At 37.3% G+C, this 24,062-nt stretch overlaps 1 long non-coding RNA gene across 3 annotated transcripts in view; it reads right to left on the bottom strand.

The window, feature by feature from the left end:
- The window catches only part of LOC124988820 (uncharacterized), a 234,807-nt gene that overhangs the window by 176,059 nt on the left and 34,686 nt on the right, over positions 1-24,062 (bottom strand). For all 3 annotated transcript variants that reach the window (XR_007109500.1, XR_007109501.1, XR_007109499.1), the window contains exon 3: positions 4,955-5,006. This is a non-coding gene — a long non-coding RNA (uncharacterized LOC124988820). The remainder of the gene's footprint in view (positions 1-4,954; positions 5,007-24,062) is intronic.

Below are 24,062 nucleotides of genomic sequence, written 5' to 3' on the forward strand. Positions count from 1 at the left end.
AGCATATTATTTTTCCCCAACAGTGTCAGAGTGAGTTTATGGGCAACACACAAAAGTTCAAGAGAATAGTTTAAGACCCATAAAAGATGCATGGCAGCTGATGAAATAGTTCTCTTGCTACAAATTATACAGATTTGGGTCAAAAATTCTAATTTCTGCCTAAATTTATAGCAAATGGAAAACCTTATAGACTTCTAGTGCAGTAAAAGGTAAAGAAGAACAAGTACTCACTGATCATAATGAGAAACAAAGAAAGTAGGAGAAGGTAAAGGGACCAGGGATCTGTCACTGTTCCAAGTAGTTTTGAAATGAAAACCAGAATAAGAATGAAGAACTAAAACATGAAAATATGAATATATTCTTACGATACTATACTATTTCCTTTAGGAATAAAACTTAATCCAGATTGTTCCCACCCCCCAGAATCTTGTTCTCAATCTTTTTTTCAGAAGTTTGGCAAAGATACTGCTTAAAGGAACAAATTTTTCCATTAAAATTCAAGTGAAAAAATGTCAATTCCCCAAATTCTCTTGAAAACTCAAATGCTTTGAATCAGCACTGGAATTAGATTTGTTGAAGTATGTTGCTAATAGCATCAAATGGTCTAGAAAGAAGTGAGTCACACAGTCAAGTATGAAATCCTGTCCAGAGAACAGTGAGTGCAGAAGTCAGTTTGGGTCCACGTGTCTTTCAGGTTCTGTTCTGTTTTTCCCATCTTTTTTTTTTTTTTTTTTTTTTTTTTTCTGTTTCAATTCCCCAGTCCTGTGTTGTGAGTTCACCCAAGAATCTTAACATTATATAATCTATTTTTCATTTCTAGAATATCCATTTGGTCATTACAATTCTGTTGAAGTTCTCTATTTATCTATCTTGTCCATCATTTTCTCTATTTTCTTAAGCACATTAATCATTGTTATTTTGAAGTTCCTATCTGCAAACTGTAACATCTAAATTATCTGTGGGTTTAATGTCTTTTTAACATTTGATTTCAGTCATTTCTTCCTGTTTCATAGCACACCTTACAACATTTTATTAAATGCTGACTATCATGGATGAAAAATAGTGAGGTTATGAATGATACCATCCTTCAAAAAGAGGATTAAATTTCCTTCTGGAAGTCAGACAACAAATATTGGTGGATAACCTTGATCTTTTCTAGGAATGATCAGAAAATCTGTTAGGGATTGTCCATTTCAGTTTTCTTAGGTTACACTCCCTTATCCTGGGGCTTGGCAGACATGGTCTGCACTGAAAGCCTGGTTATTTACCAGTGGCTCTCTACCTTAGTAACACTTGAATTCTTGTGTGTTTCCCCATAACCATGTGGTTGCAAAAAATTTCAGATCAGCTATACAGATGTCCCGATGATCTTTTGTGCTGGTCTTCTTGAAGTTCTTGCCCTAAGAAATCTGCTTATGTGCAGAACCTCTTGCTAATAAAAGCAAGAACAGGAAAAATCTGGACCATTAAGGGCTCTGAGTTACAGAAATTCTTTACCAAAAAAGACAAAGGATTCAATTAGAAGATGAGATAAAGCAAAATCTATTCTTCAAAACTGGCTCTTCCATTGCTGGTCTGGATGTGTGTCTATGAGCAAGGTACCCATTGTCTATGGACTCAGCTTCTTCACTCACACAAGCAACGAGGTGCACCCTTCACTCTGCAGAGCTCTAGCTACCACAGAGATGTGAGTTAAGTTGCATCCCCTCTTTGTAACAACCACAGCAGCGTCTCTTGTTTCCTGTACAAGATGGCACCTGTGTTATAGGCACTATGTTTAGAATTTTAGAAAGCATAAGATCACATGATCCAAAGGTTTAACTCTACATTTCTCTACTTCTATGTATATGTTTGACTAGGGGAGAGGGAATAAATATCTTTAAACCTTTTTTTTTCCCCCATGCTTGGGACACAACCCAGGGCCTTGCTAGGAAGGTGCTCTACCACTGAGCACACCCCCAGTCACAAGTGTCAATTTTTATCATCAGGACCAAAAATGAAACATGTTTCATGGTGCTTAATTTTTGATAGATTTCCTAATATAATCTCACCAAACCATCTTTTCTTAACTAATGTATGTAATGACTATTTAATTCATGTCTAAAATTCATTTGTCCAGAACTCATCACAATATTTATTTTCTAAGAACTAATACCACATCTGTAAAGGCCTCTCAAGTATTTTTCAGCTTAAAGCCTAAGTTTCAAAGAAAAATAATTTAACAACTAAGCCACCAATTACTCTGGTTTACCAGGTCATTTCTAAGTGAAAATGTCACTACCATGTTGTTCAATTAATGGTCTTCATCACAAGCTAATAATGCTCATAAAAGAGCTGACTGAAACAGAGATGCTCAGCTCTGGAAAGTAAATTTCCATTTGATTTCTGATTTTTTAATGTTTTTAAATTTTATTTGTTCTTTTTAGCTATACATGACATTAGAGTATATTCTGACATACTTATACAAACACAGAGTATATATTATTCTAATTAGGATCCCAGTCTTGTGGTTTTACAAAATGTGGAAATTCACTGTTGTGTATTCATATATGTACATAGGAAAGTTGAGTAGATTCATTCCACAGTCTTTCCTATTCCTATCCCCCGTCTCCTCCCTTCATCCCTCTTTATCTAATCCACAGAATTTCTACTCTTCCCCTGCCCATTGTTGTGTGTTAGTACCCACATATCAGAAAGAATATTCAACCTTTGGTTTTTTTTAGGATTAGCTTAGTTCACTTAGCAAGATAGCCCAAGGTCGACAACATTCTAAATGGGGGGAAAAATACTGAAAGCATTCCCTCTAAAAATTGGAACAACAGAGAAATGCCCTCTTTCACCATTTCTATTCAATATCATTCTTAAAACTCTAGCCAGAGCAATTAGGCAAAAGAAAGAAATTAAAAGGATACGAACAGGAAAAGAAGAGCTCAAACTGGCCCTATTCACCCACAACATGATCCTATGTTTAGAAAAAACAAAAAACTCCACCAGAAAATTTTTAGAGCCCATAAGCAAACTCAGTAAAGTAGCAGGATATAAAATTAACACCAATAAATCAATTGTGTTCCTATACATCAATGATGAATCAGCTTAAAGAGAAATTAGAGAAACTATCCTATTCATAATAGCCTCAAAAAAAAAAATACTCAGGAATCAATCTAACGAAAGAGGTGAAAAACCTCTACAATGAAAACTACAGAACACTAAAGAAAGAAACTGAAGAAGACCTTAGAAGATGGAAAGATCTCCCATGTTCTTGGATAGGCAGAACTAATATTGTCAAAAGGGCCATACTATCAAAAGCATTATACAGATTTAATGAAATTCCTATTAAAATTCCAATGAAATTCTTCAAAGAAATAGAAAAGACAGTTATGAAATTCATTTGGAAAATAAGAGACCCAGAAGAGCCAAAGTGATCCTTAGTGAGAAAAGCGAAGCAGGAGGCATCACAATACCAGATCTTCAACTAAACTACAGTGCTATCGCAACAAAAACAGAATGGTATCAACACCAAAATAAACAGGAAGAGGAATGGAACAGAATAGAAGACACAAAGACAAACTCATATAAATACAGTTATCTTATACTAGACAAAGACACCATAAACATACATTGGAGGAGAGATAGCCTCTTCAACAAATGGTGCTAGGAAAACTGAAAATCCCTACGTACCAGAAATTTAACGCCTATTTCTTACCCTGCACAAAACAACTCAAAGTAGATCAAAGACCTACGCATTAGACGAGAAACCCTGCACCTACTAGAAGAAAATGTAGGCCCAACACTCCATCATGTCAGCTCTGAATTATTTTTCTAATTGAGGATAGTAAATTTTTCACCTTCCTTGATAACATTAATCATTAAAGTAAATATAATATCTAATATTCTGGAGACACTTATTACATATAGCAACAATATTCTAAATACTTTAAATCAATGGCATTTCATTGAATTCTCAGAATAACCCCAAAGGTAGGTTCTTCTACACTCCCCATACTTCAGAAAGACAACTAAGACATGAATTCTCACAATACTGAGGGGCAGAACCAGCCTCACCAAGAGGTCAGGCTCCATAGCTCACACTTGGAACCCCTAAGCCCAGTGATGCACATTCACTACAACCAATTAATATGAGATCAACCAAGATGCTGAGAATTGCTAAAATCAAAGTTAGAATTCAACTTACTCTTTTACATTTATTTTTATTTTATGCAGAGTATATTCTCCACAGTAAATAGGACACAATGATGTAATGAGAAAAGAAATGACAAATGAAGAGAAGACAGAAGAAAACAACAAAGAAAAGCAAGAGACAGACCTAATGTTAGGAGACTTGTACTTAACACCAGGTCTGCCACTAACTAAATATACATCTCAAGTCTAAGGGGATTAAAAACCTCCAATTTTATCTATATAAACTTCATGTGTTTTAGGGATCATATGTCAATTGTATTATTAATTGCCAAATGCTGTTGTAATTATTATTATTATTCAAGGAATAACTGCAAACAACAGGCATGCTTTAATTTATGTTACACTGTCCTAAACCAAGGTTTAAACAAAAGGAAATATGATCATAAGGCAGTTTAGAAATGGTTTCTTTGTTTTATGGGACTTCCCTACAGATAGGAGTAAACTGTCAAGTATTTCCTGTCTGAACTTCTCGTTTATTACTCTCCAGTTTCCTGAAGATAAATGCCAAGAAGTAAACTCTAGGGGTCAAATGTAACAGATATGACAATTAGAAATGCATTTAAAGAGCATTTATTTGATAGGACAAATACCTGGCTTTTATTTTAAGAAAAAAGAAATAGAAATTTTAAAATAACCATTTTTGCTATATTAATATCCAATAATAATCTAGTTCATGAATAGAAATACTAAATGATTAGGTTTTAGTATGTATCATAAGTTTAAATTTTCAGTTATTGTTCCTTTCATGTCTTACCTTTTTCAGATTAAGAAATCAAGTCCTGTCTGTTGCTTCTTCATTTTAGTACCTGAAACCAAAACCAAAGTACACACGTGTTACTTTCTTTTTTCTTTCTTTCTTTTTCTTTCTTTTTTTTTTTTTTTTTTGGTGCTGGGGATTGAACCCAGGGCCTTGTGCTTGCAAGGCAAGCACTCTACCCACTGAGCTATATCCCAGCCCTGGTGTTACTTTCGTAACAAGCCAAAAAGAAAAATCTTATTCCTAAGTGGCTAGTTGTATGTTCAAAGTGTAAATTATATTGCGCTTCTATTTAGACTTACCCATACAACAATATCTGCTAACAGGTATATATACAGAACTTTTTAACCATTTATATCAGCTCTGTCTTAATATGTCAATCTAATAAAATTTATGTGTTAAATACTTCCAACTTGCATTTGAATGGGGAAAGGTAGAAATTTGACCTTATTTTGCAGTTTTTTAATCTCTGTTTAAATATAAGCATTGAAGATTAGTCCACAAATCAAATGGGGCCAAAATTAAAAGAGCCACCAATTTCAGGGAATTTTCATTTTGCTTTCAATTTAATGTGCTAAGTCTTTTGTTTATAAACTCATAAAACATTGACTCTACATTGTTTCACCCATTCATGTCCCAGTTCAATTATGGTTCTCCTGCTTGTTTGACAATAATCACCCACCTTTATAACATTCAGTTATAGGGTTCTCTATCTTATAATGTTCTGAATGAAAGTGACTCCATTACCCCCATTCATAAGTAAACACAGCACATAAAAAAAAAAAAAAGCTATTTACCTAAATGATTCTGCAGAATTTAGGAGCAGCTGTGGCTCAGAGTTGTTTTTGTGTAACTTCTAATATTCTCATTTTGGGTTATAGAGAAGTTATGAGAAGTTATGTGAGCAAAGAGACTTACTGAGCCTGCAAAGTCCTGCTCTAAGACTCAGGCATTTTCCAACTTTTGTGACTGGATTTCCAAGAGTTACATGGAATAGAAAATAGTTCTACATGTTAGAGAAAAGAAATGCTACATATCTGCAAACTAATTTTGGTTGGTGCCAATTCATACTTAGTAAGATGCTAAACACTCAGCTAGGGTCATGGAGAAAAGAAAGATAACTTCAAGGTGAGCATAAGGAGTTTCTAGGGAAAATAATACACTCCAAAAGTCTCCTCATAAGACAAAAACACATTTGTGCTAAGACCAACTAATCTCCCCACTCAATTTATATTCAACTTCTCTTCCACATAGCATATAAGGACCAAATGGCCTCATTGCTATCACCCAAAGAAAGATAGATGACCTGTTTCTAACCTCCAATTGCATAGAAGCACTTGTCCTACTTTTGTCTTATATAAAAATTCTGCATATAAACAAAAAGTTCTGGAGGGGACTGAAAAATTCACAATCAAATGAATAAGGAAATGGAGGCAGATTACACTGTATTATTACAAACAATGTTAAGTTTTTGGAAAACATTTTAAAACTAATCAGTCACCATTTCTAACCTAAAAATACCAATCATCACTTATCTGCTCTACAAAGTATAAACATTTTTTTGAGTATTAGTCAAGCATTTAAATAGAAAGTTCTTTATTAACTTAAATTTTGAATAAACATCATGCCTTTATTAACATAATCATTTTAAATTCATCTCTTTAAATGTAGCTGTCTCTAAATAACTTAATGGAAAAATAATGAGGTGGTAGCATTTATGCTGGTCTAAAGGAAAGTATTATATACATTATACAACTGCCATAATTTCTTCCAAGTAAGTTTAAACAGGAAAAAGTATAAATCTTTCCTATAATACAACAAAAAAAAATCTACTGAGGCAACAGTTATTAAAAAAATTAAAACAAAAAATTTCCTGAGTTCAACTTGTTTCATATTTTCATGAAACTTTAACTTACTGTCATGATCTTAAATCTATGTTGTGACAAAATGAGTGATGTTGCCCTCTTTTTCAGAATCATACGTTCATTCATTCATGTAACAATAAGTAGGTATTCAAATGCTTCAGAAAGTGTGATGCTTTGTTCCTTTTTATAGACCATATTACCTGACAAACATTGATAGACCATCATATACTCTTTATGAAAAGTGGTATGGTTTTAGAAAACCTATGGAATTTAGGGAGATAGACAGGCCTGGTGAGAATCATGGATTCACCATTTATTAGTTCTGAGATGTGAACAAGATGCATAAATTACCTCTGCAGGCCCTTCCCCCTTTTTTTTAAAAGGGAGTACATTTTATAAGGGTGCAGGGTTTGCTGAAGATTTTCCCTAACCTCATGCAATCAGCCTAGCACAGGTCATCAATGAAAGGCACCCCTAAAGGTTGAGCATTCCTTATCCAAAATGTATGGAATCAGAAGTATTTCAGATTTGAAATTTTTTCAGGTCTTAAAATATCTGCATATACATAGGGAGATATTTGGGTATAGGACCCAAGTCAAAACACAAGTCATTTGTTTTATATACCCCCTATGCACATAATCTGAAGGTAATTTTATGTAATATTTTTAACAATTTTCAGTAAGAAACAGTTTGGTGATATGGAACTTTCCACTTAGAGTGTCGTGTCAATGCTCAAAAAGTTTCAGATTTTAGAACATTTTGAATTTTGGATTTGGATTTTTGGATTAGAGAAGCTCAACCTGTATTATTATTCACATAGGTGAGGGTCACCCTTGTTGACTGTGGGGAGATCTATACTTTGGCAACTCCCCTCTTCCTCCAGTGCACTGAGATAACTAAGGGAAAACAGTGTGAATGGAGAGTGAGGCCATCCACAGAATTCCCCATAGCTGTTTCCTGGACTGCACACCAGAAGTAGCATGGAATGGAAAGACTGCTCAGAAGGTTGCCCACAGCAGCACTCAGGACTGAGTCTCTGAAATCCACCTGTCTCTGTGTCCTCTGAAATGAATAGTTGAATGTCCTCAACTAACCAGTGTTTGAACTGAATGCTCTCTCAGGTCCCTGCTTCCCTGCTGTTCTCACAGTCCATGACCAGTATGGAAGTTGTCTAGAAAGTTCTGCTAAAAATAATCAACATATGGTAAGTTTTCTGCAATAAAACTTTATATATCCACCACCAGGAATAGTTCATTAATGATAAAATACATTCCCTCTTTATTTTACATTGCATTTTTGTGAATTTTCAAATTTTACCTCTTTTGAACTCATCTTTTGTTTCCAAACTGTTGTTAAGTCTAGAGGTTTTTCTCAGTTAATTTTCAGAACACAATCATGGTCAAGTGGCCAGTTCAAAGTCACATATCTGACAGCACTATGATTAAAGATTATGTTTGTTCTACAAGCACTCAACACACACTTATTGAGTGACATCTAAAAACAAGGAACTGGGCTTGGCACTATGGACACAGAGATGAATGGCTTAATTCTACTCTTAGAGAGACCCATCTGGTAAGGCATCAAGACAAATCACCACATGGTAAAGAAAGGCTGTGAAAGATAAACACTTAACCAGCTTAGAGAGCTACAAGAAGAATGCGACCCAGGAGTTGAGAGTTGGAGAATGGCTAAGAGTTGGTTAGCCTGTACAAAGGCAGAGACAGGACATCTTGCTAAAATCACCATCAGGCTTGAGTCTTCACATTAGTTCAGCACCCAGTGAATGCAGCCTTCACTGAGTGAATGGATAAATGAAAGACTCTGACACAGCTTGACCAAGCAATGGCTTTAGTCTTGCTGGTTTTTCAACACTGTAAATATTTCAATATTTTATACTTATTGGATGTTCACTGTATACAAAGCACATAGTAGGAGTTATGAGAAACCATAATAATAAGAAGAAATATAATCTATGCTCCCAAGAAAGATTCATTAATTCAACATCTATTTATTGAGCTCTGTATTTTTTCCATCTGACTAGAACTTCACAGGTAAAGGAAAGAAAATATAAAAGATACTATTTCTTAAAGCAAGAGGAGAAACAGAAGCGTAGCAGAAATTTGGGCATTACTGGTTCTTAGAGGACCCCTCAATTTCCCCCTAAAAATCAGTAAATGACATCTTTACATTTGCTAAGCTCTGAAAACTGTTATAAAGTTATCTTATATTTATGTATATATATATACACACACACACACATATCCCAATGACTAAAGGACTGAAAATGAATCAATATATTCAATATTCCAATACAAGAAAGAAAGAAGAATTAGGATTCTGGCTCCTACACAGTAGTCCCTTCTTTAGCCTTTCCAACTCATCCCCACATCTGCTCAGGTTAAAGCAGTGCATCTTCTCTCTTCCACATAAGCTACAACATTCCCAAAGTCAAGATTGCTGCCATTCCCAAGGTCTGGAATTCCCATGCTGCTCCTCTCTTCTTCATCCTTTAATGCAAGTCAGGTCCATAAAGAAAGCCAGGCCAGATGTTTTGAAGCTGGTTACTTCCTCCTCATCACTCAGGGTCCATCTAGGGCTCCATCCCTCTGTGACCACTTGCTGAATCACCACCCACTCACTGAGCAGGAGGTCTCAAGGCTCAAGGTATATGGATGGCTCCATCATAATCTGTACCTCAAGATCCACAAAGGTTCCCATTTCAGGGTCATGGCATATTCTATTAAACCAATCTTTCAGAGTTTCCAGTGTCCTATAGTTCCCAAGTCATACAACTGTGAGGGACACGGGTTTACTTTTCATCCATATATGTCTCACTTCTGGAAATAGATCATAACTTCCTTCTACGCAAGGACAGTTATCCTTTTATATCCCTCCATGTTTAACAAAATGTCAGAAATATACCAAATGCTCAAAATGTTTGTGAATTGTTAATTTCATTGAAAGTAAGCAACAATGCATGACTAACTTTCGATTTGGGCATTTAGTAGATTTATTAGTCTGAAAGTTTCACACTAAAATATTCTTATGCCTAAAATTAGGAACTTTGATAACTGCATTAATTTTTTAAGTTCCATTTAGTCAGTCAGCATCTTTTCCTAACCACCTACTAGTGTTACTACTCAATCTCCTAGGAAATTATTTAGTAAAATTATGTGTTAAGTAAAATAAACACTATATTTGCTAGTATTCTGAAAAACAAACTTTTCAGGTATGAATACGTAAATCTCAGAAATTTTACTTAATAATCAATAAATACAAAATACTTATCTATGAATTGATATAAATATGCTATAATATTAATGATCATAGTTCCTAAGACCTTGGTTACTACGTAATTTTAGCTAAATTTGGAACATTCATAGAATATTTTGAAGTTCATGTTAGTTCCCAAACTTTACATAAGGAATTCATTCAATGGTGGATTTGTTTGTACTTAATGCTGTGTGAGAGGTTATTCACAAATACTCAGAAGTCAACTTCCAAGAAATACCTTAAATTACCTCGAAAGTTTAAAAAGGACAGCAATTTGCCAATAAGCTCCCCTATGATCTTTGATATCTCTAAACCAAAGGCATGTCTATGCCTGTTCCCTTTCAGAGTTTTAAACCATTCAAAAAGCCTTCACCTCAAAATGACATAAAAATATTATCATTTTCTACATATTCCACTGTTTTTTAAAAGGAACTGGGAAATAATGCTATATATAATGCTATGATAGGATTAGAAAAATTCCACAAGTATTTACATCAGAAAATATTAACATAAAAGTAAAATGATATTCCTCTCACATTGGTGAATTCTATCTTATCAGATAAGATTATTTATGATACAGTATCCAGAAATTATTTCTTTTAAAGATGAGGCAATATCCAAGTTCATGACATGATAAGTTAAGAAGTGGGGCTACCTTTAGACAAGGCTTGATTTAGCACCAACAGCCCAGGTTTTCTCCATGTCTTTGTTCTGTATTTCACTATGGTACTTTCACCCTTGGACTCCACACATTGGTTCCTTAGAATACAAATGTTCCCAAAATGCCCACAGCATCCCCAAAGCTCACATCCTCATAACACATCTCCCTCTATTGCTTATCAAGTAGCCAATCCTGATCACCCAGGACTCCAAGGCCACAAGGTTCATGAGTGTGCACACATGTCCAGGTGTGTATGTCTACAGATCTTTTTTCAACACATGAGTCCAGTGACACAGTAAAATAAACTTGGAGGTGAAGACAAGATTTTTTTAAGAAAACAGAATAAAATAGATTTTTAAATGTCAAGATTATCACATATAGTAACAATAAAAGTGTTTCTATAAAATTTTTGTCATACTGTGTGTGTGTGTGTTCTCATGTGAGTGCATATGCACTTGACCAAATATAAAATAAGTTTCCAAATAGAGTCAAAAGTTCATTTGGTGTAAAAGTATCCGACAGCTCCTCTAAGTACTAGAAGAACAATATAAGCAAATTATAAAAACTGGACAAAGTATAATAAATTTATAAGCTAATTAAACAGACGAGCAACACAGAAGGTGAAAAACAAGGAGTAGAGAAGAGTGGTGGGGAGTGATGGACAAGAATGGAGAAGCCAGGTGCCAGATAAAGGGTTTTATAAGGGTTTTATTGAGGAGCAACGAAAGCCATGTGAAGGTTTTAAGCAGGTGCCTAAGCACTGTAAGCACTTTGCATTGACAGATTCTTCAGGCAGCAATGAACAGAATAAACTGGAGAAGGGAATAAATACACATGAAAAAACCAGTTAATAACAGGAAGACTAACACAGTAATACAGGCCAGACATTGAATATGTTGGGAAGATACATTGGGAAGTAGAGTCCAGAGAGTTTCATAACTGATTAAATATAGGGAGTAAAAGAGAAAAATAAGAGGATAATGTACAGGCTTTGGTGTGGAGTAATTGGAAATCTAGTGGTTCCAAACACTAAAAGGAGGGATGCATGGAAAGGGCATAGACTCAGGGAGTGGGGAGGTGAGCCCAGTTTTGAATATGCTTCTTTAAGGTCTGTGCAGCACATTCCAATTAATGTCCTGTTAACAGCATGAATGAACTCAGAACAGTTTCTGGTTGTGATCCAAAGAGCAGAGAAACATCAACACCACAGTTAAGAATAGGACCAGGGACAAAAGAGTAAGGGTCACCCACATCAAAGGGGTAGGCAGAAGGAAATGAGTCTGCAAAAGAGACCAAAGGACATGGTCAAAGAGATGGACAGGGAACAGAATTCAACTACCATATTCACACAGAAATCAGATATATGAGAACTGAGAACAAATCACTCCGTTTGGTAAGGAAACTATTTGATGGCATTTGCAGTGCAATAGGTTGGATGGCAAGTTAAACGTTGAGTATTTAGAGAAAATAAATACAGAATAGTGTGGGTGTGTCGTTGTGTATGTGAGGATGTGTTTTAGGCGTCGCGGTGATAAAAAGCAGCAGCTAGAGGAATGAGTGAGACCAAGGGAATATTTCTTTGTTTAGCTGTTTTTCTTTTACATATGAGAGAAATGTGTACACGTTTATATGCTAAGAAGAAGGAACCAAGAGAGAAAAGTGAACTGAAACACAAGAAGAAAAAAAGAACATGATTCTATGGGAGACAGAAGGCAGCTGGATCCAAAGCACAAGTGGAGATTTGTCTGAACAGGCACTGTCCATGGAACTTTCTGCAACAATGGAAAGGCTCTCCACATCATTCAATATGATAATCCCTAGGTGTGTGCAGCTACAGGACACTTGAAATGCAACTAGTACAACTGAGGAACTCGATATTTTATTTCGATTAATTTAAATTTAAATAGCCACTGTGGCTAGTGGTTAAAGAACTGAATACTACAGTTCTACAGGAGCAAATCAGAGGCTAAGAAGTCATCTCTCCTAGGAAGAAAGGCTTATGATGTTGATGCTTGACATTCTGAGGCAGGAAAGAAGGCTGATTCACTGAAAGAAAGAGAAACAACAGGGTAGGAGACTCAAGGAGAGCAGTAAGGTTTGAAAGGAATGCAAAGAACTAACCACAACAACTAAGAGCACAACTTACAGAACTGAGTTCCCAGCTGAGACTGAAGCCACAATGAAGGCACAAATCAGGCAGGAGGCAGCTTTAAAAAAGCTTGAGAGGTCAAGTGCAGAGGTACTAAGACCTCGGAGCTTGATGACATAGAACATTGTGCCACAGACAGAGATGGAAGCAAAGCTATGTGTTCAGGAGAAAAGGAGGGGAATAAGAACTCAAAGTCCCAATCAGGTCAAAGAACTGATGTAAAGGGTAAGTGACCAAGAGACATCAGTGGAGGATAGGTGAGTTAGTAGGTGATGGACCAATTCTATACAGTGGCAAGTCCTGATTGGCTTAGAAGGAGCAGGCAACAGGAATTTAGAATGAGTTTTGAGGGTTGTTCTGGTGGTTATTGGGGTAACCCAAGGTGACAGCTGAAGTTGGGGTATGAGAAGTAGAACAGTAGTTGAGATTAGATAGCCAGAGAGATGGATACATAATAAGATATTAGCTGGTGTTATTATGGAGGCTGGGAAGTCCCACAATCCATCTTCTGCAAGCTGGAGACCTAGAAAAGCCAGTGGTGTAGTTCAAAGGCCTGAGAACCAGAGAGCTTATACTATAGATTCCTGATAGGGTTTGAGACCTGAGATCCAGGAGGGCCCAGGGCAGAGGAAGATCCATGTTCCAGCTCAAGCGGTCAGACAGAGGGAAGAAAAACCAATCTTTCTTACCTTTTTATTCTATTCAGACCTTCAATGGATTACATGATGCTCAAGCACCTTAGACGGGATGATCTTCTTTACTCAGTCCACCAATTCAAATGCTGATCTTTTCTGGATACACTCTCACAGGCACACCCAGAAATGACTTGTAATCAGAGAGCGAGGAATTCTGTGGCCAGTCAAGTTATTTAATATTAACCATCACAGGGTGCCATGGAAGAAGGTGAGCCAGGGATGAAGCCCTCAAAAAGTCAACTGCTGGTGTGCTGCCAACAGTTAGGGAAGATATATGTGAAGAAATTTCATAACAAAAAGGATCCTTAGGATGTGATTTCTTCAGAATAGGACAGCAAACTGGGAAAGCAGGAAGGTGAAGAAGAGTGTGCACAGTGCAGCACCCAGTGAGGCTGACCAGGAGGCCTGAGCAAGGACTGCTGAGAAGCAGAAGGAAAGCTGAGCAACCCTGTGCACAGATGATCACCTCACACTGATAAGGGACAGAGAGACGTAAGTGGTGGGAACATGAGGCTAGGGAATAATTCTATGAAATGGATCCACTGTGCTGACTCCCACATGATGTCTTTTTCAAGAAGCAATTTACTTGCAGCCCTGCCTGATTTAAGTGGACAGAATCTGTCACAATTCCCAGCAAACTACCAGTTATCTGCAGGATAAATGCCGGCCTCAAATAATGTTGATAAGGGGAATCCAAGTTACCCTGAAAGGGGAGACTTTAGTGACCCTTTCACAGATCAAACCCCAGAACTTAGGGAGATAAGGAGAATTCTTCCTAAGAATCCAATTAGAGATGGTCAGTATAGGCCAAAGTGACCTAGAGTTGTTGTGGCAACGGGGACCTGAAAGTCTGATGTCATCCTGCTGCCAGTCAAAAGTCAAGGGTGAACCTGGGCAGGACTTTCTGGAAACTTCTCTGGTATTCCCAGTAAAACTGGGGTGCAGGAGAGGCACACTATCCTTCTCGACTCTGTAGGGACCCATTCTCTCCCTTGAGAGTGTCCCCTTTTCCCCCTTTCCCATGCCTTCTAATAAATTCACTGCCTATCACTCTGAGCAACATGTCTGAAATCTTTCTGACTGGACCACAAGAATCAGAGTTTGAAGTGGGTGGGGGTTCTTCACACTGCCTCAGCTTCCCAGAAACCCCAGTCCTATAAAACTATCAGAGAAGCATTCTGTTGGTACCATAATCAAACTGCCTGACCTTTGAAATCCTCCATTCAGTTTCTGTAGGACTCTTCTTGTGCTTTACTTTCTTCAAAGAGGCAGAGGATATAACAATGTTTTTGGCTATCATTAGTATTATAAAATTAGGTAATGGCTTTTAAATGCAACTTTATTACTCAAAGTGAAGTTTGCATTTCCACTTGTACAGTTCTTTCCATTTGGGAATTATCTTATATAGTTATTGGATTTCATAAGGTTAAATATCTCCATATGTACAGAATGGGTTGAATATCATCCATACCATGAGGCTGTAACTGTGACATCATTGTATCCAAACCACACTCATCCTCATTTTATATAGGCTTTCTCATTTACTTTCTCTCCTTCCTCCTCATTCTTTCACTTCATGATTTTAATGGTAAAAACCAGAAACTTCCTTTTTCTCCCTTCTGCTATGCCAATACTGCCCATGTGTTCTCGTTTTCTCTCTCTCTCTCTCTCTCTCTCTCTCTCTCTCTCTCTCTCTCTCTCTCTCTCTCTCCCCTTTATGTGCACAGAGACCTTTTCTGGACAATGCTTTTGTAACTAACTCAAAATAATTAAATCCAAGATTGAAGTAGATTAATTTACTATTTTACCATAAATATTTGTATTTTTCCAAGGGTATTAATAGAATCTATTTAGATGCTTTAGAGAGGAACATTTTTAATAACTAGTACCAAATTCCCTAAACTGCATACTTTGCTTCTTTCAAGAACTTATACTCCCCCCTGTGGCAATCTGATGACAAAAAAAAAAAAAAAAATTAAAAACAGAAAAAAGGCATCCTGAAGACAGAATCACAGTTTATAAATCATTCACAAGTTAACAAGGGTACAGGTCTGGCTGGAGAAAAAAAAAAATCATATATATGAACTGTCACAACATTCTTTGAATGTAATCTGCATAAATCATGAATCTGAAACTACTGAGTTAAAGGCTGATATTTGAAAATGTGCTAATGCAGAAATTGAGTACCTGATATAAAAGAAAAATCTTAAGTGAACATCGATTGAGTGCTTACTCTGTGATAAGCACTATTATAAGTTTTTTACAAGGTTTTTGCATTTAATCCATACATGTAAATTGTCAAAACAATTTTATGAAATCTTAGGAAGTGGGTGCTATTATTATTTCAAAGATAAGAGAAACCAATGAGGCTTAGAGAGATTTAATGGTTTGCTTAATGTCACACACTGAATAATATGTATAAACAGTAAAACAGGGAAAAAAAGATCTCTCCTGAAATAGTGAGGAAGAGAAACACAAAGTTCAGCAAATTCTGTATTCAGATCAATCCTATCTTGTTATCTTATAGAAGATCTGAACTCAAGATAAAAGTTTGACCTTGTTAAATCTAAATGGGTGGCTAATTTTATCAAATGCTTTTAAACTGAAGAATGAACTTGAAGTCATACAATTTCAGACTAGAATCTCATACTAGAATTGTTTTTAGAATCTTTAATGAAACATGAGTGAAGTTTATTTTGTCAGGCTTTATTCCCAAAGTCTTTAAAACAAACCGTAAACACTGAAGTTTTTTTTTTTTGTTGTTGTTGTTTTTGTTGTTGTTTTTTAAATGCTCTATTGGTATCTTTCCCCATTCCCTTTGCCTTTGTGGACCTAGTTTGGTCGCATACTGGACAGCCTGAAGGAGTAAAATGGTAGCATTTTGCTACCTCCTCCACTGCCAGGACAATGGGGGAAGCTCCAGCTGAATGACCCCAGCAACCCTTCTCCAAAGGCTGTCAGTGCATGTGAAGTGCCTGTCAATGCATCTGGCACATGGCTGCTGCTCTGTGGTCTCCTGCCCTCACTGGCAGTCTAAGAATTCCCCTCGTTCTTGGCACTTACTATAGACAAAATGGCTTCCAGATGGCCACTGCTGCTTCACATAAGGTCATTTTCCTTTATTGGAAAGTTGGATGTGATGCATGAGAAATATAGACGTTTCGAGTTCTTGAGTCCACTGTAGATTAAGGCCAGGCTTCAGTGAGGAAAATAAGAACATATGAAAGGCAGAAGCGGTACCCCCATGCTGTGGTCCCCCCTCCAACAGCTACTTCAGAAGCTGGCCAGGAAAAATCTGCTTGACTGGTAAAGGGAGGAGCATGCCTGGAAAGCTGTCAGATCCAACAGGGGATAATTTGGCTATGACAGTGCCCAGCCTCACTGCAAAGTCAGATAGGTTCAAAGTCCATCTGAAGCTGAGCTGGGAGTCTGCTTGTCTACTTACAGGACTGAAAGCAAGCAGCTGGAGCCTCAGAAATCAACTATTTATGGAAACAGCTGGGTAAAACACCATGAAGAACTGACATGGAGATGTTGAAATGATGAAAATACCACAGAAGATTCATTTGGACAAAAGACGCATTCATCATCTAATGTGAGAAATGGTTTGATGGTGAAATATTCCCAGACTTCAGTAAGCCCATGGCTATATGAAACTTTATGCTATAGCAGTCAACTTTCACACACATGCATGAGTCAGTAAGAAAGCCTGCCATTCCTAGACAACACTCCCAAGCTCCACCATGCGTGCTTATGACATAGATCACATTCCATTAACAACATGAAACAAGTCATGATTCAAACCAAATCACTGCAGGCCTGAAAGAGGGGCAAATTACAAGCCTGAATACAGAGTGCACCCAGTTGAAGGGAAGAACATTTTCGGTAAAGACAAATTCATAAATAAACACCATGTCATTAACACACAGGGACATGTTTGTCACAAAAAACTTAGGTTTATAGTAGATATCACCTCAGTGTGGACAGCCTATCCCACAATCTATCATGATATTTACTCATAAGGGTAGCTTATCAGTGAATGATGCAATTATTCAAGAAGACTTTTATGAAGTCTGTGGTTGGTCTCAGTCTCAGCCTAAACAAGACTACACAGCACTAGACACTGAAACCTTTTCAGTGTGGGCTGAAGCTGATGTCACAGCACTGCACGTGCTGATATGAACATTCCTAGGGCAGAGCCATCGTCTTGATTCATTTTTTTCCATTTTTAGCTGTATCAGTTCACTAGTGGATAAGAAACAACACATCTGTCTACCTAGCAAAATCACAAAATCTTAATTGTTAAAAAAATTTCTCTCAGTCCAAGTTTCTCTCCTGATTCAGGTCAGTAAACATTATCTTTCTAGTTTATGTTTATCTCAGACCACAACATAAAGCACCAACTGCCAATTAGCTGAGGAGTGTTTTATATGCCTTGTTTTAGGAGTTTAAGAAGATCTGAGACTAGAGCGATCTTAAGGACATACAATGTTCAGAGACAACCACATAGAGAATGTGAGGAAAAGCAGTGAAGTTTGGAAGAAAAAGCAAGGGTGTTCTTTGTAGAAGAACCAAATTCAAGTTCACACATCCCTACCCCATCTCTAATCATGCTTACATTATGTTAGCATCCTCAGACTTCAATTATCTCACCTACAAGATGGAGAGAATAATAACTCATCAGGTTGTTCTGAAAATAAGGCCATGCATGTAAAGGGTTTTGTAAATTTAAAATTTCTACATGAACTGCAGGGTGACAGAAGCAAAATCAGGTGTCTATTCCATGAACCCAGACAGAGCCCTAAGGAGAATTCCTATTAAACTGATCAGATAAAATCAGCACTGTGCATTCTAACGTCAAAGTAAACAGAACATTAGTTCATTTTTACTTCAAACCTGATGAGTTTGAGAGTTTAGAATGTGACTTTCTTCCTCAAATATAGTGAAAACGTCAACTAGTTAAGATAAAATACCTTCTCAAAAAGGCTGACTCGTGTTCAGATTTTAATATGTGATTTCAATTGGCATAGTTATTTAAAAATTCACACATAGGAAAATAGGAACTCTGGAAAACCTGAACTACTTAGTTTTCAGCGTTTTCAAACATATTAGCTATGGATTTGCCTTTAATTTGAAAATTTACTTGTCACCATCATGGTAGCATAGTTCACATTACAAAATGAAACATAAGAAAACCGTCACCCAAACAGAAGACAAGTGTAAAGGTCTGTGGCACTATGTAAAGCAAAAGATACCAGTGTGGCATCTGAGAAATACAAAACCTAAAGAATACATCAAGGGCACAGAAAACAACAAACAGTTACTTGTTTATTACTGACACACCAAATTTTTATTAGTATAGCTTCTACATTTTTCACTGGAGAAACAAAAGACTATTTAGAGTCTCCCTAGCCTTCTCCCCACCCCCCAAAAATGAAAATTATATGATGAAAATGAAGGGAGTAGATGCTATCAGGTGATGAGAATAAGCTAAATATGGAACTTCTTTTACGTATCCTAAAAACTATGAAACAGCAAGTACAGTGCTGTGTTCCTATCATACCTTAAGGGATATAAGAAGCATAAGACAAAGTTCCATTTGTTAAAGGTCTTTATCAGCTCTGAGTATCCAAACTAAAACATGAAGAAGAAGATATCATTTTCCCTGAGCTCTCATCTAGTTTCGAAGATTTCAAATTCCTGTGAAATTGGGACGTGTTATCAAGTCAGACTGTGATGAGTTTAATGACACACACACACACACACACATACACACACACACACTACTGAAGACTGAACCCAGGGATGCTCAGTCACTGAGCTACATCCCCCACTCTTTTTTATTTTTTGAGACAGGGTCTTGCTATGTCACTTAGACTGACCTCAGACTTGCAGTCCTCCTGCCTCAGCCTCCAAATTAGCTGGGATTACAGGCATGAGCCACCATGCCCAACTGTGGTAGGTTTTTAAAGTCAATCTGAGTCTGACTTGACCTGAAGGGCAAGAAAGAGACCCCAATGAAGAATGGAAGGGGTCTGAGGAGATAGCTCAGTGGTAGAGTGCTTACCTAGCATGTGAGATGTGAGAGGCCTTGAGTTCATTCCACATTACCAAAATAAATAAATAAATAAAATAAATAAAAATAAAAAGAAGAAGAAGAAGAAAGAAAAGGGTGACCAAAGCCCTAATATTTTATAAGAAAGTGCTTACATAAATATTGTCTCCTTGAGCTGCATAATAACTGTGAGCAGGTGGGAAATTTCGGACTTAAAGAGGATTAGTGTCTTATCTAAGTTCACATGACAGGTAAATGTCAGGTATGGAAATCACACCTCCAGCCTCCTAGCCTTCCATCCAGTCCTCTAGTCTATACCTAATGGTTTCAAAAAGTATTCCAGGGAGCCCTGGAATTCTTAGAAGAGGCCTCAGGTCTCCTGGCTGGAGGTGGAAGCACATTTCCAAGGATGAGTTATGGGCCTGTCTTAATTTACCCTACCTCTCCACCCTCAGTCATATCCCTAGGGGCATGTAATTTTTTAGAGCAGTCCTTTCAAAATCTATCCTTTTACTTACTCACATTATTTGGTATAAACTAGCTAGTCTTAATTCTCTCCTCCTATTGAACAGTCTCTCCAAAAACACGTTTTAAAGAATGGTTACCTCTTCTCTTTCATTCCCATTAAATAACACCTACACAAATGCATACACATCAGCTTAAGTATCACTGAGGACACTCTGAACTCTCAGTTTAATTGAAAGGGCTGTAAATACTGCTGGTTACTAAATTGTAATGCATTTGAGTTTCCAACTGCCAGGGGAAGCCTCAGAGATCACCAGGGCTGATCCCAGGAACACCTGTGCTCCCAGGCACTCCCTCCCATCAAAAGTTGACTGGAGACAGCGTGAACCCTAAGTCAACTCATAGAACAAATTAAACCAACAAAATAAGTGAAACAAATGGTAAGCTGTAGGAAATACCTTATTAAAAACAAAACTCCCTTTCTCATTCCTCTAGCCCCCAACCCCATCCACAGCAAGGAATGGGCAAGCAAACATAAAACAAACCACACAGAACAGCCTTGACAGCTCAAATACCTTGACAAATACTTCTGCATCAGAAAATATCCTAAGAAACTTAGAAGAACTAATTATAAGGAAGAAAAAGCAGGAAGGTAATGAATATAATTTAGATAGCAAACATCCGTGCTTCTTTCCCGCCTCTGAACTCCCTGGGCTGACGGCCTCTCCTTAACCTTCATCTTAAGCAAATAAAAGGCCATGTAAACCAAGTGAGGGTCCCTGAAGATTTTAGAATAATATTTATTACTGTTTTTCAAAAAGTCTTTGGCATAACTTTTTTTTTTTTTTTTTGGTGGAATTCATTTACACGATTGAACTTGAGGCATGCTAGAAACATCAGAAGCCCACTCCCATCCTACCCTAAGGACAAATCGCTCACTGTCCAGATGCCCTTACATGGCCAGACTTCCTATAAGTCTGACAGCTCAGTGTATGCATTGCGTACAGGTCTTGGCTCTGAGTCACATTCCTCCAGTATGTTTCCCTGGGAGCTTTGATTTCCGCTTTGAGGGCTGGCACGGACTCCTGCTTGCTCTTATAAGAAAATGTCTACAACTAAAAGTTGAAAATGTGCAAGATTCCTTCTTTAAGTATACAAACACTCCAAGTCTGGCCACTTTCCTGTAGTCCTGCCAGGTTTTCTGTCTGTCTGATATCTGATCAAGTAACCATTTTTTAGGGGGAGAAAACAACAAAAAGCATAAGGGAAGGAATGTAATACATCCAAAGCAGAATATCTTACAAGACTTAGCCAAGTGACATGCAGTGACCATGCCCTAGCAGACACACATACCTTATATAGTTTGGTAAACGACTCAGTGGCCAGTTTAGTGAATTCCTCATTCTACCGGGATGGGAGGGGGGGGTGCTTTCTAAAAAAGCATCTGCTAGCTAAACACTTGGCTTACAAGTCAAAATTAGTGCATCTTCACCATTTTGCAACCAAAATCAAAGAGCTTTTTCTCTCCCAATTCTGACCTACTGTCATTCAAAAGGGTTGGGATAAGTCAAGAGTTGGATGAAGTTATAAGAAGCCACTATTTCCACTTTACTGCCCAGGCGCACACAAACATTTGCTGAGTCATTTATAATAGTGCAAGAATTCAGATGCCACGGCATGAATTGAGGACGGAGTGTCCGCCTTTCCCTGAGTTTCCTGGCACTCAATGGTCTGTAACACAATAAAAACATACTTTTGAGTCTGTGAATGTCTTGAGTGTCCTCTCTCATTCTTTCTCTCTCTAGGTGTGTGTGCATCTGTGTGTCTGTATGACTTTATTAGTAATGATCTTTTATTTCAACCCTTTTCAAATGAGTTTTGATCATAAAGTCTCCATCTACATTTATAATGCATAGCATTTTTTTTCACTAGGGGATTTCATATGTTCTCTACATTTCCATATGCATATTTTCTCTTAGCCAGTATTAAGTAAGTCCAGAGCTAACTATGGATTTATTGAGACTTTGAGGGGCAACTTGAATTTTATAGTAAAACCAAATTTTTTATGTCTTGACATTTTTAACAATGGTGCAGAATGTAATACACTTATGTATGTAGAGAGAGATTAAGATAAAAATAAACAAGTACCAATTCCTTGAGAATTTTAATCTACTTTAATCTCACTGAACCCTATAAAGCTAAAAATTCTTATTATCTTCATATTGTAAAGGGAAACTTGGAATTATGGCTCCTTGTTATGACTTCTCTGAGACTAGTGAATGGCAGGTCCAAGAATACCACCCAAGTCACCCACCTATAACCCAGTCCAGCAATTTATCCCATTCATGAATGAGTCTTCTGCTGTGTGCGTGAAGCTACTGGAGATGGCTCTCAGACTCTCCTGAGGTTTCAAAAATTCCCCAACTGCCTTCCCATCTCCTTTATACTGCAAGCTAGAGAACTCACCACAAAGCCCACATCCCACGTTAGGTGAGGCTACAGCTTCGCATCCCTCCCTTTCCCCATCCACCCCACCTTTCCAACCATTAGTGGTAGATATAATTGGGGGTTTAGGTCTTGAAAGATTTCACTGTGGCTTCCCACATATTTCAAACTTTTAAAATCATCCACAAGGGAAGAAAAAACTGGGGGCCAAGTTGCCTTTAATAAACATGTGACTATTAACATAACTTGGAATGTTCCTTCTTTAAATAGGAACTAGCAAGCCTCTTCTCTTTAAGGAATGCTTGGAAAGAACATTAAATGACAACGATGAAAATTCTTCCTGAGCTTCAGAGTCCCTTTGCTGGCCATTCACACTGTTGACATGCAACTGCACTGTACAACATGTGGCTTGCTTAACGAGGTAATTGAGCACAGATGATGTAGTCTGTGCTCAAGCTGAAGTGCCCCCCCACACACACACATACCCTTGGCTATTTTTCAATAGAATGAAGTGAAACAAAAAATTGTGGCCAGTTTAAACAGGTTGCTTTCAAATTATAACTCTATCATGTGTTGTTTCTAAAGTTTGTCTTTGCATTAGAAACAGGTATACTTACCTTAAACCTATATTCTGTAGCATTATCAACTGAAAGAAATCCACTCACTGGTAACACCAATGTGAAGTGTGGCATTTCAGAAGACAAAAACAGCAGGGTCCCAGAATCACACTCTACTTAAAATGGTAATTGGAGCTATTAACAAAAAAGCCAGGAAACAATATAGATCCTAAATAAATACACAGTTAATTGGGTCCTTACTGAAGTTAAGTAGCAATATTAAGAAACACAGATAAGCATAGGTTTACTAGCCAAATTTGACATCTGCACACAAACAGGAGAAATAAAACTTATTCTTCCTATAACTTGACCTCACTCCATTAGGCTATGCTTTATTAGAGGTCACAATCACTAGTCACAGATGTGGGGGTAGTCACTAAAAATACATTATTCACTGACAGTTTATAACCAGACACAGAGGGTTCACTGTTCTCGTTATATAATCAAATTTTTTTACTTCTAGACAAACCAAGTCCAATTCACATTTGAAGATTACAGGTTTTAGTGTAAGTAAAATCACTCCTTCAGCACAGCTGTGTGTAAGATGCCCCAGTTGAACCCCAAGCTTCTGGCTGGCCTCCTCCTGTCTGCTTCTCTCTCCTCCCATCCCTTCTGGACACCCAGAGCTTCTACCTACCCAACACATAATCCTTTCTCTGATATAACAGTAGACCCATTTCTTTGGAAATACCGATGCCCACTCATCCCCTTTCCCTCTCTACACCTCCCACAGGAAAAATAAAGGAAAAAAAAAAAAAAAAACCTTCTACATGTATTAAGAGAAAACAAAGTCAGAGTGCTCAAAATCTCCCCCATGAACCTGCATCCTTACTCAGTCCCCTGCTTTGTTCTCTTTCTTGTCTGGCTCTGGGCCACCAAA

Source organism: Sciurus carolinensis, chromosome 7 (assembly GCF_902686445.1).
Source record: "Sciurus carolinensis chromosome 7, mSciCar1.2, whole genome shotgun sequence".
Classification (NCBI taxonomy): Eukaryota; Metazoa; Chordata; class Mammalia; order Rodentia; family Sciuridae; genus Sciurus; species Sciurus carolinensis.